Here is a 15,788-nt window from a genome sequence, read left to right as displayed (position 1 = left end):
CCCAAAAGTACCATGCATGGACTTACAGCACTACAAGGGCACCACGCTCACAACTGTTTGATTTACTGCATCTGGCCAACCGATGGTTGCAACCAGAGGTGAATTCATCCAAGCAGATGATGGAGGTCTTGGTTATGGATAGATATCTTCGTGCCTTACCAGGAACGCTACGTAAGTGGGTAGGACAAGGGGACCCAAAGGACCTGGACCAATTCATCACTCTGGTAGAAAGACAGCTGGCCGCTGAGGATTTGGCCCGACAACCGCAGACTGGTGCCTACCGGAAACCAACTAACCAGTGGACTGTAAGGAAAGTACAACCAGACAACGACCCGGGTAAGAACCTGATTTCACTGTCTACAGCAGAAGAGCGGTTTCCAACCGTGAAGGGACTGGTTAGGGTTAACGACTTGGGGGAAGGTCCCAGGAAGGGTTCACCCCGTGATTTTAGTCAGTACCAGTGCTTCCGTTGTCATAAAATAGGCCATATAGCTAAGAGTTGTCCTCAATTAGATGAGCCAATGCAGTGTAATAGTGCTGAAATATTTTGCGGGAGTATAATTGTGTCTGGGACCCCTGAGGGCCAATACCCTTACCTAATAACCGTGTGGGTGAATGGAATTAAGGCTCAGGCTCTCATTGATTCAGGTAGTGCATTAACCTTGGTAGCCCCCGAGTATGTGACTACAACCAGATTGGAAAGTGACCTTAAGACCGGAATCACTTGCATCCATGGGGATGTGAAATACTATCCTACTAGCCAGATTAAAATCTCTTGTGAAGATGGGGAGCACGAGATGAGAGTAGGAGTCATCCCTAGGTTGCCTCACCAAGTGATTCTGGGTAGAGATTATCCAGGTTTTAATAACCTGACCAAATTGAAGGGGAAATTGGAGGGCCCGATGGTAAATTTAGAGAGGGGAAAAGAGTCTCCGGAGAGCCTTTTTAGCCTATTTCCCTTTTCTGACTCGTATCTTTTTAGGGGAGGAGAGAGAACCTCCTATAAATCACGTAGGCAGCGAAGACAAGAAAAGAAAAAATGGCCACCCCAACCCACCGTTTTAGTTGGGCAGGTTGCAAAGCGAGGGCAAAAGGGAGTGAGCACTCAGTGTACCACCGAGGGAATTATAGAGGAAACGGGAGAGGTGGAATTGGAGGTAGACCCAGAGAGGGATTCGGAAACCTGGTGCGAGTCTTTCTCTCCCAATTCTGAGCACTTTGGTAGGGAACAAGGGAATGACCCCACCTTGGTGAATATAAAAGAAAGGGTGGTGGCGGTGAATGGGGTACCCATAGAGAATGTGACTGTCAACCCATTAGAAAACTTTGTGATCAAGAATGATCTGGTATATCGGAATACAATACTGAATGGAAGTCCAGTAGAGCAGTTGCTGGTGCCTAAGTTGTTCCGAAATACGGTTTTACAATTGGCGCATAATCACCTGTTTGGAGCTCATTTAGGGGGAGAGAAAACGTTACAGAGAGTGTTGCAACGGTTTTACTGGTTAGGGATAAGGAAGGACGTAGAGAGGTTCTGTAAATCTTGTCCTAGGTGTCAGAAAGCCAGTCCCCGGCCCCACCTTAGAGCCCCATTAGAGGCCATGCCGATTATTGATGTTCCGTTTGAGCGCATAGCCATGGACCTGGTAGGGCCCTTGAACAAGTCAGCCAGGGGACACGAGTATATTTTAGTAATCTTGGACTATGCTACTCGTTACCCTGAAGCCATCCCATTAAGGAATACGGCTTCCAAAACGATTGCCAAAGAGTTGGTTCACGTGTTTACCCGTGTCGGGATACCTAAGGAGATCCTTACTGATCAAGGTACCCCCTTTGTAAGTAAACTAATGAAAGATCTGTGTGGGCTATTGCGTATTAAACCAATTCGTACCTCTGTTTACCATCCTCAAACGGATGGCTTAGTGGAGAGGTTTAATCAAACATTAAAGGCAATGTTGAAAAAGGTGATTAGTCAGGACGGCAAGGAATGGGACTTGTTACTTCCGTATTTAATGTTTGCTGTTAGGGAGGTGCCACAGTCTTCGACAGGGTTTTCACCGTTTGAATTATTATATGGAAGACAACCGCGAGGCATACTGGATATAGCAAAGGAGAGTTGGGAGGAACAGAAAGTCCCAGGGAAGAATATTGTTGAGCATGTGTTGCAGATGAAGGATCGAATTGAAAAAGTGACACCCATTGTTCAAGCTCATTTAAAGCAGGCTCAGGCTAGACAAGCAGAACACTATAATAGAACGGCGAAAAGACGCACTTTTAATCCGGGGGATCGAGTAATGGTATTAGTGCCTGTACCTGAGAGTAAATTGTTTACACACTGGCAGGGCCCCTATGAGGTAATTGAAGCAGTAGGGCCGGTAAACTATAAAATAAGTCAACCAGACAGACGCAAAACGGAACAGATTTATCACATAAATTTATTAAAACCATGGGTCGAACGAGAGGTCCTAATGTCCAAGGTTGTTACACCTCAGAATGGTAAGATAAATATTGGACCCTCCTTAACTCAAGAACAAAAGGATGAGGTTCAAGAGCTAGTCAAGCAAAACCTTGACGTATTTTCTAGTTTACCAGGTAGGACTAAAGTAATACAACATGCCATTACAACTCCGGAGGGAATTAGAGTGAAGGTTCGCCCTTACAGAGTGCCGGAAGCAAAAAGAGAGGATATGCACAAAGAAATTGAGAACATGATCAAACTTGATGTTATTGAGGAATCGTCAAGTCCGTGGAGTAGCCCCATTGTAATGGTGGCTAAACCTAATGGGACTTGGAGATTCTGCAATGACTTTAGACAGTTAAATAAGGTGTCAAAATTTGATGCATATCCCATGCCGAGAGTAGACGAGCTTATAGAAAGATTAGGTAAGGCTAAATACTTAACAACATTAGATCTTACTAAAGGATACTGGCAAATTCCCTTGAGCCCAGTATCGAAAGAAAAAACAGCGTTTTCTACCCCGAGGGGTTTGTATCAATATAAGGTGATGCCATTTGGGTTGCATGGGGCCCCAGCGACGTTTCAGCGATTGATGGATAAGGTACTGAGACCACATGCAGAATACGCATCAGCCTATATTGACGATATAGTAATCTTCTCAGAAGACTGGGACAGTCACGTAGCTAAATTAAAAGCAGTATTACAAAGCTTGAGAGATGCTTCATTAACAGCTAATCCAGAAAAGTGCTTCATTGGACTGACTGAAGCTAAATATTTGGGTTACATTGTGGGAGGAGGAGCTATCAAACCACAAGTGGACAAAGTAGATGCCATCAGAGATTGGCCAATTCCGCAAACTAAGAAGCAAGTAAGGGCGTTCTTAGGCTTGGCTGTATATCATCGACGGTTTGTACCCGAATTCTCGTCAGTGGCAACTCCACTGACAGAGTTAATTAGGAAAACTTCTCCTAATAAAATAAAATGGACGGAGTCAACGGAAGAGGCGTTTGTAAAATTGAAAGATATTCTATGTAGTGGGCCAGTGTTAGGGGTGGCCGATTTTACAAAGCCTTTCATAGTGCAGACAGATGCCTCGGAAGTAGGGGTGGGAGCAGTCCTTTCCCAAATAATTGATGGTGAAGAGCATCCCATAATGTACCTGAGTAGAAAGTTGTTGCCAAGAGAACGGAATTACGCAGTCGTAGAAAAGGAATGTTTGGCAGTTCGATGGGCCATAGAATGCTTAAAATTTTTAGGATGGGAATTCACACTGGTCACGGATCATTCACCTTTAAAGTGGATGAAAGAAAACAGAGAGAAGAACGCAAGAGTGACTAGGTGGTTTTTGGCATTACAGCCTTACAGGTTCAAAATAGAACATAGGAGCGGGGTAAGGAACGCAAATGCTGATGGTTTGTCTCGGGTACATGAGAAGGGGAAGGAAGTTTCGCTTAAACCGGTTGGTTTTAGCTGGGAAAAAGGATGTGTGATAAATGTACAGGAGTAAGTAGTAATGCAACATAGAAGTGTGAGGTTCTATAGTTGCATTGCTACAGGGCAATTTATCACAAAGAATTTGGTGATACATCTTTAAATTACCTCACAGAGTAGCTGTCGTAGGGCTCCACTTCTGGGATGGCTAAAGGGGTTAATTAATAGCAGCTGGAAGGGGGAAGGGGAGCATTATTTAAGGCGGTGAATAGCGAGGTACAAAAAGACTGAACAGCAACAGGGCAGTCGGTGCGGGAGAGAGCGTTATTCTTTGTGTGCAGAAACAAGTGTTTAAAAAGTAAACAACGTGACCAGGAGCGTGGGTCTCGTTTGAAATAAAACATCAGACCAGGAATAAACGGAATACTGTGGAGGATACCAGCGAAACAAACTATGGACACGGGAAGACAACTACGGGGCAGCAAGGTAGTTAAATTGAACTTTTAATATTTTCAACGGGAGTGTGGTTGGGATTTTAGAAGGAGACCTGTGTCGTATATTTTTACGCTGGGAGCTGTGAGTAAAGTCAGCAGCCAAAGACTTTAGGTTTTATTCCTGCGGTAACACAAGCGTGGAGTGTGTTGATATTTTTCTAAAAAGCGTGTTCACTGAACTTGGAGTGCAGGGTTCAGGAAATAACCCGCTTGTAAAATAACGCTGGCACCAGAGACTGTACTATTTCATAGTAAGTAGCGCGTTGCGCAAATCGTGCTTGTTTAAGGACTGGATATTATTCAAAAGGATCACCAGGACACGCGGAGATGGAAAATCCCTGCAACAAATAACTGTGTGTTGGAACCACGAGTAATGGACTGTTTGAAAGAGAGTCAACACAGTTAAGTTCGAGTCTTTTATTTTTTAGTTGTTGGCTGGAACAAGTTCGTGGTATTTTGAGTTGGCTGTGGAGAAAACAAGCCTTGTTATTTTCTTTATTTTTACTTCATAACATGCTGGGATTACTTCATCCTTCTTGCCCGGGACTTACCTGCAGGGGGCACTCTCGATCATCGGTGGACCCTGGAAACTCTGAGCAGGGATAATACAATTGCAAAGGTCAGAAAGGAAAACCAACCTGGGAGTCCTCCTGGTGGCGAGTGGTGGAATTGCAGGCCAGGAGACTTACAAGTGACTGAACTCTTATCACCCCAGAGTGTGTGTGGTGGTGTTTTTGTATTTGAGTTGGGTGAGGGCTAGCCTTGCCCAACTGTTAAGACTAGGGACCTGAAGTAGTTAAGACTAGGGCCCGGTGAGTGGGCTAGGTTTTTATTTTCTGGCAACCCCCTGGAAAGTTGTGTTTTTTCATTGTAAATAAACCCTCACTTAGACTTCATTTCCTGCCTCTTGTCTGGTCCTTCATTAGGTTACCACCCCGAAACAGAGCTCCAAGCTCACAATATATATATATATATATATATATATATATATATATATATATATATATATATATATATATATATATATATATATAGTAAAAAGGGAGGGATGCAAAATTTTGTTTGCTTAGGGTGCAAAAAATATCTCAGCAATGTGTACTGAGGAAAAAAGCCTGGGGAGCGAAAATGAAGTCAATTCTGGAATACGATTTATGCTTACTGTGGCAGGGCGGAAGCCCTACACATGTGTAATACACATGGGAAATATGTAGTTTTATTGTATTTTTGGGTTAATGTTGTAAATATATTGATGTAATTGTTTAACTGCTGTGGCGCTCCGCTGGGGATGATCACTTGTTTGTGCGGAACAGCAGCTGACAGCAATCAGCTGTTCCAGCAGGTCTGAGTGGAGCGTCAGTATAAAAACATAACTATCACTGTGATCGGGGCTGCTGCAAGGCCTGCTGTTTTCATGGCACCTTTGATTTATAGTTTGTTGTATTGGTATTGTGTTTTATTTTGAGTGTTTGTACAGGCATGTATCGTCCTGTGTGCGCTACATGTATCTCAGAAAAAGAGGTGCAAAAAAAATCCTTAGATATCCATAAACAAAACAGTACATCGGAGGACATTGCAAATAGCGTCAACAAATGGATATACATATCTGATAATGTCCGTAAATATCGCGAAATAATAGCTTATGAACAGACTATGAAAAATGAAAATTGAATCTCTACATAGGCTATTTGTAACAAAATAGGTGTCTATACTCACAGATCGTGGTGAATTACAAAAAGCAAAGTCATGAAACATAAGGCCTGTGACACGGCTGGCTGAGTGGTGACGTCAGAACCAGGAAATGAATAACACAGACAGGACGGATGGAATGAAATGATGAAGGCGCTTGCTTGCACCGGTTTATTATAAATAAAAAGGTTTGAACAAAACACAGGACATGGCACTTTAGCCAAAATAAACAAAACGAACAGACACTAACAAACAGGGACGAATGCTAAACAAACATGTACCACGTAGCAATTGCTTTTTATAATTTATCTCCTCATTCTCTCCCATTCCTTCGCCCTGAACACACAACCCCAAGTGAATGAAACGTGCATCTATATATACAATTGTGCTGGGATTCAATTACCAATTAATTATTCACTTGAATCCCAGCACGTGAACTAATCTGTGAAAACCCTGTGTTCACATATTAAGTACTTTAAATGCATGTGAAGTGAAGTGCAATCCCTGTGCCTAAATACAATTATACATTTTAAATAACTCGTGCTGCACACACCTATTTAAATCCCGTGCAGCCATATCTATACACCAACATTAACACACACAACATACAACATAAAACACAAGAATACACACAGGGACGGGGCACATTGCCACAGGGCCTCATTTACTAATGGTTCTTAAAAGTAGCCATGAGACGTGTGTTAACACAATCCCATAACATGCGTCCTAAAACTATAAATAAGTTGGTATTTACTAATGTGAATGCTGCTTATTAAGACGCGTGCTATGGAAATTATTAGCATATTAAGACGTGCCTTATCACAGAAGATAAGGCGCGTCTTAACGACATGACGACATAGGGGCCACTGACTATAAAGGAATGAGCAGAGATTAAGAAACGCAGTTGTCAGTTATTGACTTTTACTAAATATATGTATTAAATACTCTGCGTTTGAAAGGCAGGATCGCGAAAATAAATAAATAAATAAAAAGTTATAAACAATCCTACCTAGACACCATTGTAACATACCTTAAGCAAGGTATGCAGAAGGTATCGACCCCAGTGCCAGCCGACACACGCAATGGTATAGCTGTGCCCAAATCATGTGGAAAAAAAAGTGCACTGCATGCAGGTATGTGATTTAGGAGAACACTTCCTTCTTTGATATTATGTGCTGTTATGATTGTAAACCCAATTTCCTTTATTTATTTATATTACCGTGTTTTAATTATGCCTGTATGAACGCAGTTATGATCATTTTTTTCGTTTGCATAATAAGTTATGACCATTTTTTTTCGTTTGCATAGTAAGTTATGACCATTCATGCTTTTTATGTCTATAGGATACATAAATACATTTATTTTCAATATCCTATTACTTATTTTCTTTGTACAGTTTTATTTAATCATAATATACCTGTATATAGACTGATTTCTGTTCCAAAGTTTTTCTTTATTTATTTATTTTATACAGTTGGCTGGTATATGTGCGTTTTAGTATATAAACACATTTACTGAAATTTATGAGGTATGACATAGGCTTGGTTTTTGGGATGGAACCGCATAACAGTCTCGCGTTTTGATTGGTCCATGTCTGTCACATGAATATGTCGTCACACGAGCGGAAAAGCTTGCAGGCATTTTTAACATTGTAATCAGAGGGTTGAGAGTGATCTGCTTTCCACAACCTTACCATTAAAATATAATGTGGTATTACGCTGTACTGATATAACAAACTATGGGTAATTACTTTATATGAATTATCATGTTATGCACGAATGTAAGAATTGGCTTTCTGTGGTGGTGTACTTTTTTCTTTCAAGTAGCATATATCTATAATTGTTTTTGCGATATATTTTAATATAAAATGTATACACAATTATAGTTTTGTTACAGGATACATTAGTTTATCTCTAATGTAATCACAGTTGTACATATAGACTGCCCCTGTTTTCATTTCGTCGCAAATTCTGGGCCGCTTTGCTTTTCAGATAATGTCCCAAATTCTGGTCCGATTTGGTTTTTAGATAACGTCCCAAATTCTGGGCCGCTTTGGTTTTTAGATAACGTCCCAAATTCTGGGCCGCTTTGGTTTTTAGATAAAGTCCCAAATTCTAGGCCGCCTTGGTTTTTAGATAACGTCCCAAATTCTAGGCCACCTTGGTTTTTAGATAACGTCCCAAATTCTGGGTCGCTTTGCATTTTCGAATTCAGCCCAGTTTTGGGGACTCAGCTGACAGCGTCCCCAAATGCACAGTTTACCATAATCTGGATCGTGAATTCATTTGAGAGTAACCCTTAGTACATGAATCAAAGTTAATGTATTTTTAATCTCCCCAGAAATCTTTTTTTTAATTTTTTTTATGAAAAAACAGAAATAAAATGTAAATGTTAAAAAAAAAACGTATTTCTTATTACGTGAAGAAACTACATTGCACTGAAATAGGTACATGAAAATTAATTAAAGCACTCGTTTTCCTTTATTAAAGGCTAATATTAAAACACATTTTTGGGAAGGAACATGGTATTCCGAAAAAAGGACATCTCATTTTCTTATGTAAAATCCATCAATATATTGTAGTGTTTCAAGTTCTTTTTGGACAGAAATGAGACTGCAACTGTGAGTAGATGAAGGCCGTTTATTTTGACAATAATTAAATAATCACAAAATAAAATCATAAAGTGAGGGAAAGGAGACTGGGAGTCGAAAGTGAAAATAAATGATTGTAGTAATTTTTCTTTTACCCTACCCTTCCCAGTCTTTTCCCCGCCCCTCTTTTGCGCAAAACCTGCACTCCAATTCCCCTCCACACACGTGTACCACCATGCAACCCCGGCATGCACACACCACCATGCAATCCCTGCACACATACACCCACCATGCAACCCCTGCACGCACACACCACCATAAGACCCCTGCACACACACACCACCATGCAACCCCTACATGCACACATCACCATGCAACCCCTACATGCACACACCACCATGCAACCCCTACATGCACACACCAATATGCAACCCCTGCATGCACACACCAATATGCAACCCCTGCATGCACACCACCATGCAACCCCTGCACGCACACACCACCATAAGACCCCTACATGCACACACCACCATGCAACCCCTACATGCACACACTACCATGCAACCCCTACATGCACCCACCACCATGCAACCCCTGCACGCACACACCACCATGCAACCCCTGCACGCACACACCACCATGCAACCCCTGCACGCACACACCACCATAAGACCCCTGCACGCACACACCACCATGCAACCCCTACATGCACACACCACCATGCAACCCCTGCACGCAAACACCACCATGCAACCCCTGCACGCATACACCCACCGTAGCAATTCTTTGCAAAATATATTTTCGGGTATTCAGCCCCATTCATGTCTATGGCAGTGTTAAAAAACACATTTTCAGTCATATCTCTCGAACCACAGCACCTATAACCACCGTTAGAAGGGTTCCAGACCAGCCTGAATGTAATATTCCCAGTTTCATAGCAATTCTTTGCAAAAAATATTTTCAGGGTGTTCAGCCTCATTCATGTCTATAGCAGGGTTGAAAAACACATTTCAGGCATATCTCTCGAACCCGAGCATGTAGAACCACCATTCAAAGTGATATAGACTCAGGGGAGCACCCCAAACCACCTCCTTAAACGATGTGGTGGTTCACCCAAAAACTCATGTCATGACGAAAAAATTCACTTTGCCAAGCCGTCCTGGCATCTGAACCATGAAAATAGTGACTCCTTGTGTGGGGCCCCATGGGGCCCCGCCGCAAAAAAAAATCAAGTTCCTAACCCCCACAGAACCCGAGATACGCCCTGTCAAAAATGTCCAAAAACTACCCTTTTTGGGGTCATATCTCCATGACCCTGGGGCCTAGAAACCGGGTTGAACTTCCTAGGGTCATGTATAGGGGCCCTCTTTCACAGGGAGCCACCCATTTTCAAATGGTACATTTTCAACAAATTTACGCATTTTCAGCATGATGGCATGTCAAGGTTGCATTTCCAATAGCTTTTGAGCTCCAGGTTGTTAAAAAAAGTCTAAACTGGTGTCCTTTCTAGCTGGGGAAACTTCGCTTGGAGGGATCGACAGGGGCCCCAAGGTGGACCTCCGTACCGATTTTCAAGTCTCAGGGACCCCCGGAACCCGAGATATAGCACCCTAAAAAATGTTTATGGGAAATCCCATTATAAAACCCCTTTGGGGCAACGCCCACCATCTGGCGGTGGGGTGGCGTACGAACGCGTGGCCGATGTCTTTCTTTAGCTAAGACTCTTGTGCACGCAAAGAGTGCCCTTCTGTTTTGTAACAAAACTGCAATAATGTATACATGTTATACTAAAATATATCGCAAAAACGATTATAGATATATGCTACTTGAAAGAAAAAAGTACACCGCCACAGAAAGCCAATTCTTACATTCGTGCATAACGTGAGAATTCATATAAAGTAATCACCCATTTTCTTTAGCTAAGACTGTTGTGCATCTAAAGAGAGTACTAGTGAGTTTGTTGGCCCCAGGATTTGTGGACTCATGGGGTACGACAGGAGGACCCACCCACCCCCCCCCCCCGATTTCCTAAAACAAAATACATACAAAAAATGTCCATTATATATAAGACCGGAAATGTGCACATTTTGTAGTGTATTTATGCAACAGAAGCACGAATTTAAGTCCATTCCAAGTGTTTTGTGATCACAGTATCAGCTTGAGTGTATCGGAGCATAGTTTTGCACCAAAAGCGAGCAGAGGCGAAAAAAAGCACTATATACCCTATTCTTTAAAATATCACTTTGCAGTGCAAATTTGAGGAACACAACCACTTAGCAACTTGCAAATTGGTACTGCAATTTAAAGGCCTGTTGTGTCAGACTGGTGGTCCCTAACTGATTCAAGTGTTTTTGGAATGATTCTTGCAAAGAATGATTTATAAGAAAAAAGAGAGATTGACAAACAGCATTTTGCTTTATATGCAGAAACGGGCAACTACAAGAGGGTGTCAAACAAGCTGTGAATGTCCCAGGAGGCTACAGAGAACCTCTGGGTATGAATCCAGATGCTCGCAGTACCTGTTCTTAGATGTCCGAAACCACTGTATCGCTGTATAACTGTATACCCTATAAATATCACTTTTTATTGTGTATTTGAGGAACACAACCAATTACAAACTTCATTTGAATTGCTGTGCTATCAGAATATCAGTGTATAACTTTGCTGGGTATTGCAGTGTATGCTGGGTATCAAAAGGCCTTCACTTTTACAAAAGGCTGTCAGAATTTAAAAAAGGCCGTCAAAGTTATAAAAAAATAGGTGTGCTCCTAACCCAATACTTGTCTTTTTAATTCTGTGCATCCAAATACTTGTAGTTAAAAGTTTTTAGAATTAAGCCTACTGTTTGTTGTTTTGTCCTAAACCAGCAGTCTGTCACCCAAATTTATTAAATAAACAGGGGGGGTCATCAGATTATTCTCCATTTTATTGTAACTGAGATACCGTTCAGTTGAGCGAAAATTGTAAAGGGGTACTCGAGCTGAAACCTCCAGATAGAAGGGGTACAGTTTCAAAAAAAGGTTGAAAACCACTGACCTACAGTATAAACTATCAGGAATAAATAAGGGAAATGTTGACTAATACAATACAATAGGATTTATTTGAAGTTGTTGAAGGGCACTGGTCTCTTAAACCCAGAAGTTCTGATAAACCCCTATGCCTCACTATATATTTATGGACATTACATAAGCAAATGAGATGTACTTTTTTTTTGGTATACCATGTTCCTAAATGTTTTCTGGGGAGAGTAAAAATACATTAACTTTGATTCATGTACTAAGGGTTACTCTTAAATGAATTAACGGTCCAGTTTATGGTAAACTGTGCATGCATGACTTAGAAACTGGGCTGTCAGCTAAGCAGAATATCTCAAAAACTGGCCTAAATTCGAAAATGCAGAATTCGGGACGTTATCTAAAAACCAAATCGGCCCAGAATTTGGGACGTTATCTAAAACCCAAAGCGGCCCAGAATTTGGTACGTTATCTAAAAACCAAATCGGCCCAGAATTTGGCACGTTATCTAAAAACCAAATCGGCCCAGAATTTGGGACATTATCTGAAAAGCAAAGCGGCCCAGAATTTGCGACGTAAATGAAAACAGGGGCAGTCTATATGTACAACTGTGATTACATTAGAGATAAACTAATGTATCCTGTAACAAAACTGCAATAATGTATACATTTTATACTAAAATATATCGCAAAAACGATTATAGATATATGCTACTTGAAAGAAAAAAGTACACCACCACTGAAAGCCAATTCTTACATTCGTGCATAACATGATAATTCATATAAAGTAATCACCCATAATATCAGTACAGCGTAATACCACATTATATTTTAATGGTAAGGTTGTGGAAAGCAGATCACTCTCCCCCTCTGATTACAATGTTAAAAATGCCTGCAAGCTTTTCCACTCGTGTGACGACATATTCATGTGACAGACATGGACCAATCAAAACGCGAGACTGTTATGCTGTTACATCTCAAAAACCGGGACTGTGTCATACCTCAAATTTATAGTTAAAGTTCGGGAGGGGGGTCAGACACCAATCTCCGCATCACCAAATTGAACCATTCCATTTACACATTAGCTAATTAACACTTAGCACTTAGCACTATAAATACCCTCTTCACTTATCTCTCAGTTGTGTTTTGATTTCATCGTACATGCACGCATTATGGTCAGTATTCTGAATTATTCCGTTTCAGCGGAGCCGAGATCCACGCAACCAGTTCAAGCAGTTCATATCTTTCAAAAAGATATAAACACTACATACTAGAATAATAAAAAAAAAAACGAATAAACTAGAACATACTAAAATAAAAACAGAACATGACACAATCTGTATTATAAAAACATGACCGGTTTTAAAAGTAAATGCATTTAAGAGCAGTACAGGGGCTGTAGGAAAGTGAAGGTTTGGATGTGATCTGGGCGTTTGTTTATTTGGAACGCTGATCCTTTTATATTATTGAATTAAGAGCGCATTTGCGAACTGGGTCACGTGACACGCTGATTAATGTGGAAGTGTGTTTTTTTTTTTTTTTTTCCAAGGCAGATACTGTCGATGCTATGACTCCGGGGGCTTTTTTAAAGCAATTTAGACGGCGCGTCGGTGGCCTGGGGGCGCGGATGGCGGCCTCCCCCCCGCCGGGACGCGAACTCGCTACCCCGCGCTCCACGGGCGGCGCGCGGCGCTAAGATTGAACAGATTCTTATTATGGTCAGTATTCTGAATTATTCCGTTTCAGCGGAGCCGAGATCCACGCAACCAGTTCAAGCAGCACCCTCACGCCCCCCCCCAGCCCTCCAACATTGTGGGGCAATCGGAGCGGAGGAGCCGGAGTGCGCCGACTTTGGCGGCCAATCGGAGCGGCCGTTCTGACATCCGGCCAATCGGAGCGGGCTGTTCCAACATTTGGCCAATAGAAACGGGCTGTTCCAACATTGGGCAAATAGGTACGGACTGTTCCAACATTTGGTGGCCAATCGAATCGCGCGGAGCCTGTTCCAACTTTGGAAGGGCGGTGTTTCAAAAAAAATAACTAATTCTCAGCTGCCTGCAGACAGAGAGGTCAGTTTGGAGTCTTTTATTCATATTTAAATGCTGTTTTTCTATTTTTTTTTAAACTGTTACCAAGTATGTCGACCGTATAATCTTTTAATTTAGTCGTGTGTTTTTTTTTCGCCGAATGACAACGCTATATTTCCAAGATTATGATTTCAACTTTGTTTTCGCTGGTCTGTAGACTTTTGTGCGTTTGTTTTTGGTATTTTATTCATATTGTAACGTGCACGGGGGCATATACATCAAATACGCGAGACAAGAGTCCATGTTACCCTCGCTCAAATCCTAGATGTGTACGAGTATTCGGCTTTGTGTTTAGATATGCGCTGTTAGCATTTCGACGAGATCAAACGTTTGTATTAGTAATGATAATAATAATAATAATAATATTCGGGGTTGTTTAGCTATGCGCTATTACCATTTTGTCGATCAAGCGTTTATCATTAATTTATTGCTTTTGTTGTACTAGTATTACCGTGTGTATTGGGCTTTGCATATTTAGCTATGCATACTATTTCGTGGAGATCAAGTGTTTAGTATTTGTAAGTTTTTGCTCTTGATCTATTGCAACGTTTTATAATATTAACTGCTTATTTGTTCTTGCCTTCACAGAGTGATCATTAACTATTTGAAAGGTAAAGTGCTCAAAGGTAAAGAAGTGCCTCGTCTCTAAGTCTATCTCGGTGTAAAAGGAATTGTAGCTGGTGTGTGTCTGTCTGTTTACAGCCATCATCATTATTAATGCTGCATACACTCAAAGTTGTTTTTTTATTACCACACATTGACATTCCTAAAAGCTGAAATACTACTTCATTCATCACCCCCTTTATTTATTTTCCAAACTGTACTTGCCTGTTTGAATAAATTGTTACTTAAAAATAATGAATGTATATGTCAGAAAATATCTAGGAGATGAATCGGCTTTATTCTTCAAATAAGTAGTAACATGTAAGTTGTATTCCAGTTATGAACAATGGAAGGAAGCCCTGCCTTCAGAAGGGTGCCAGGGTCCCGGGACCTGCTCCTCCAGCCTTCGCCCGAAGCTGCTGCTGTCTCCACCGCCATTAAGGCTGTCACTGTGTCCAGCGCCTGGCCAGCAGTGTGGTGAGCTTGCGTGGGTTGGCCTGTCTGACGGAGCAGCAGGTAGATGAGTTCATTGAGCAACGGAGACAAGCAGCGCCTCACCTACCCTGCCCGTCGCCAGGACAGGCTGATTCAGGGGCGATTCAAGACCACCAAGACCACCTCCTCTGACACCCCGGGCACAGACAGCCTGAAACGGTGAGCTAGTTCATGTGTAATGTCATTACAATAGTAAAAAAACAAACAAACAAAAAAAAACTCACACACCCACACACAACCCCAAAATATAAACATGTACCCATTACTACTAAAACTTTTTACTCCTGTTGCTTGGTTGCAGGTGCCTGCTCGTACAGGGCTCGGGACCTGCCCAGTGGCCACAGACGAGCAGACTCGTCGAGGCCATCTGCATCCAGCTCTGCCGCCTCCACCCATCCTCCACCAAGTCCAAAGCTGTGAGGACTTCCCGGTGGGTGGCTATCCTTGGCGACTACTCCAAAGTCCGAGAGCTGTTGCTGGGCAGCCCAAGGCTCATGGAGAAGACCACCCTCCAGCTGTTCGAGTTGAATCAGCACACCCTGTCTCAATGGTAAGTTTCGGCTCTTGACTGGACACTGATGACATTACACCTCGAAAAGCATAGTGTTGAGATGTCCATTAAGAATGACAATCGATCGCTATACAGTTTGTGCATTTTTCTTTCAGCCTTTAACCTCAATCTACACAACTACTACAAACAAGTGACTGTGTTTTTGTTGAAACATAAAACTGACAATGTCATGCATCTGCTGTGTTTCGGGCACAACAAACACCAGAAGGGGCAGGAGCAGGCTGTCCTTCAACGGGGTGGGACCCCCTAGCGCCAGCGCAGTGGACCCAGAGCCTCAACCTCAGCCGCGCCCGCTGCTACAGGAGGGCATGACATATGGACAACAGCTGCATGTCTTTTCCATGCCCCCCAAACACCGCG

Source organism: Acipenser ruthenus, chromosome 7 (genome assembly GCF_902713425.1).
Source record: "Acipenser ruthenus chromosome 7, fAciRut3.2 maternal haplotype, whole genome shotgun sequence".
Classification (NCBI taxonomy): domain Eukaryota; kingdom Metazoa; phylum Chordata; class Actinopteri; order Acipenseriformes; family Acipenseridae; genus Acipenser; species Acipenser ruthenus.
This window is presented reverse-complemented; position numbering follows the sequence as displayed.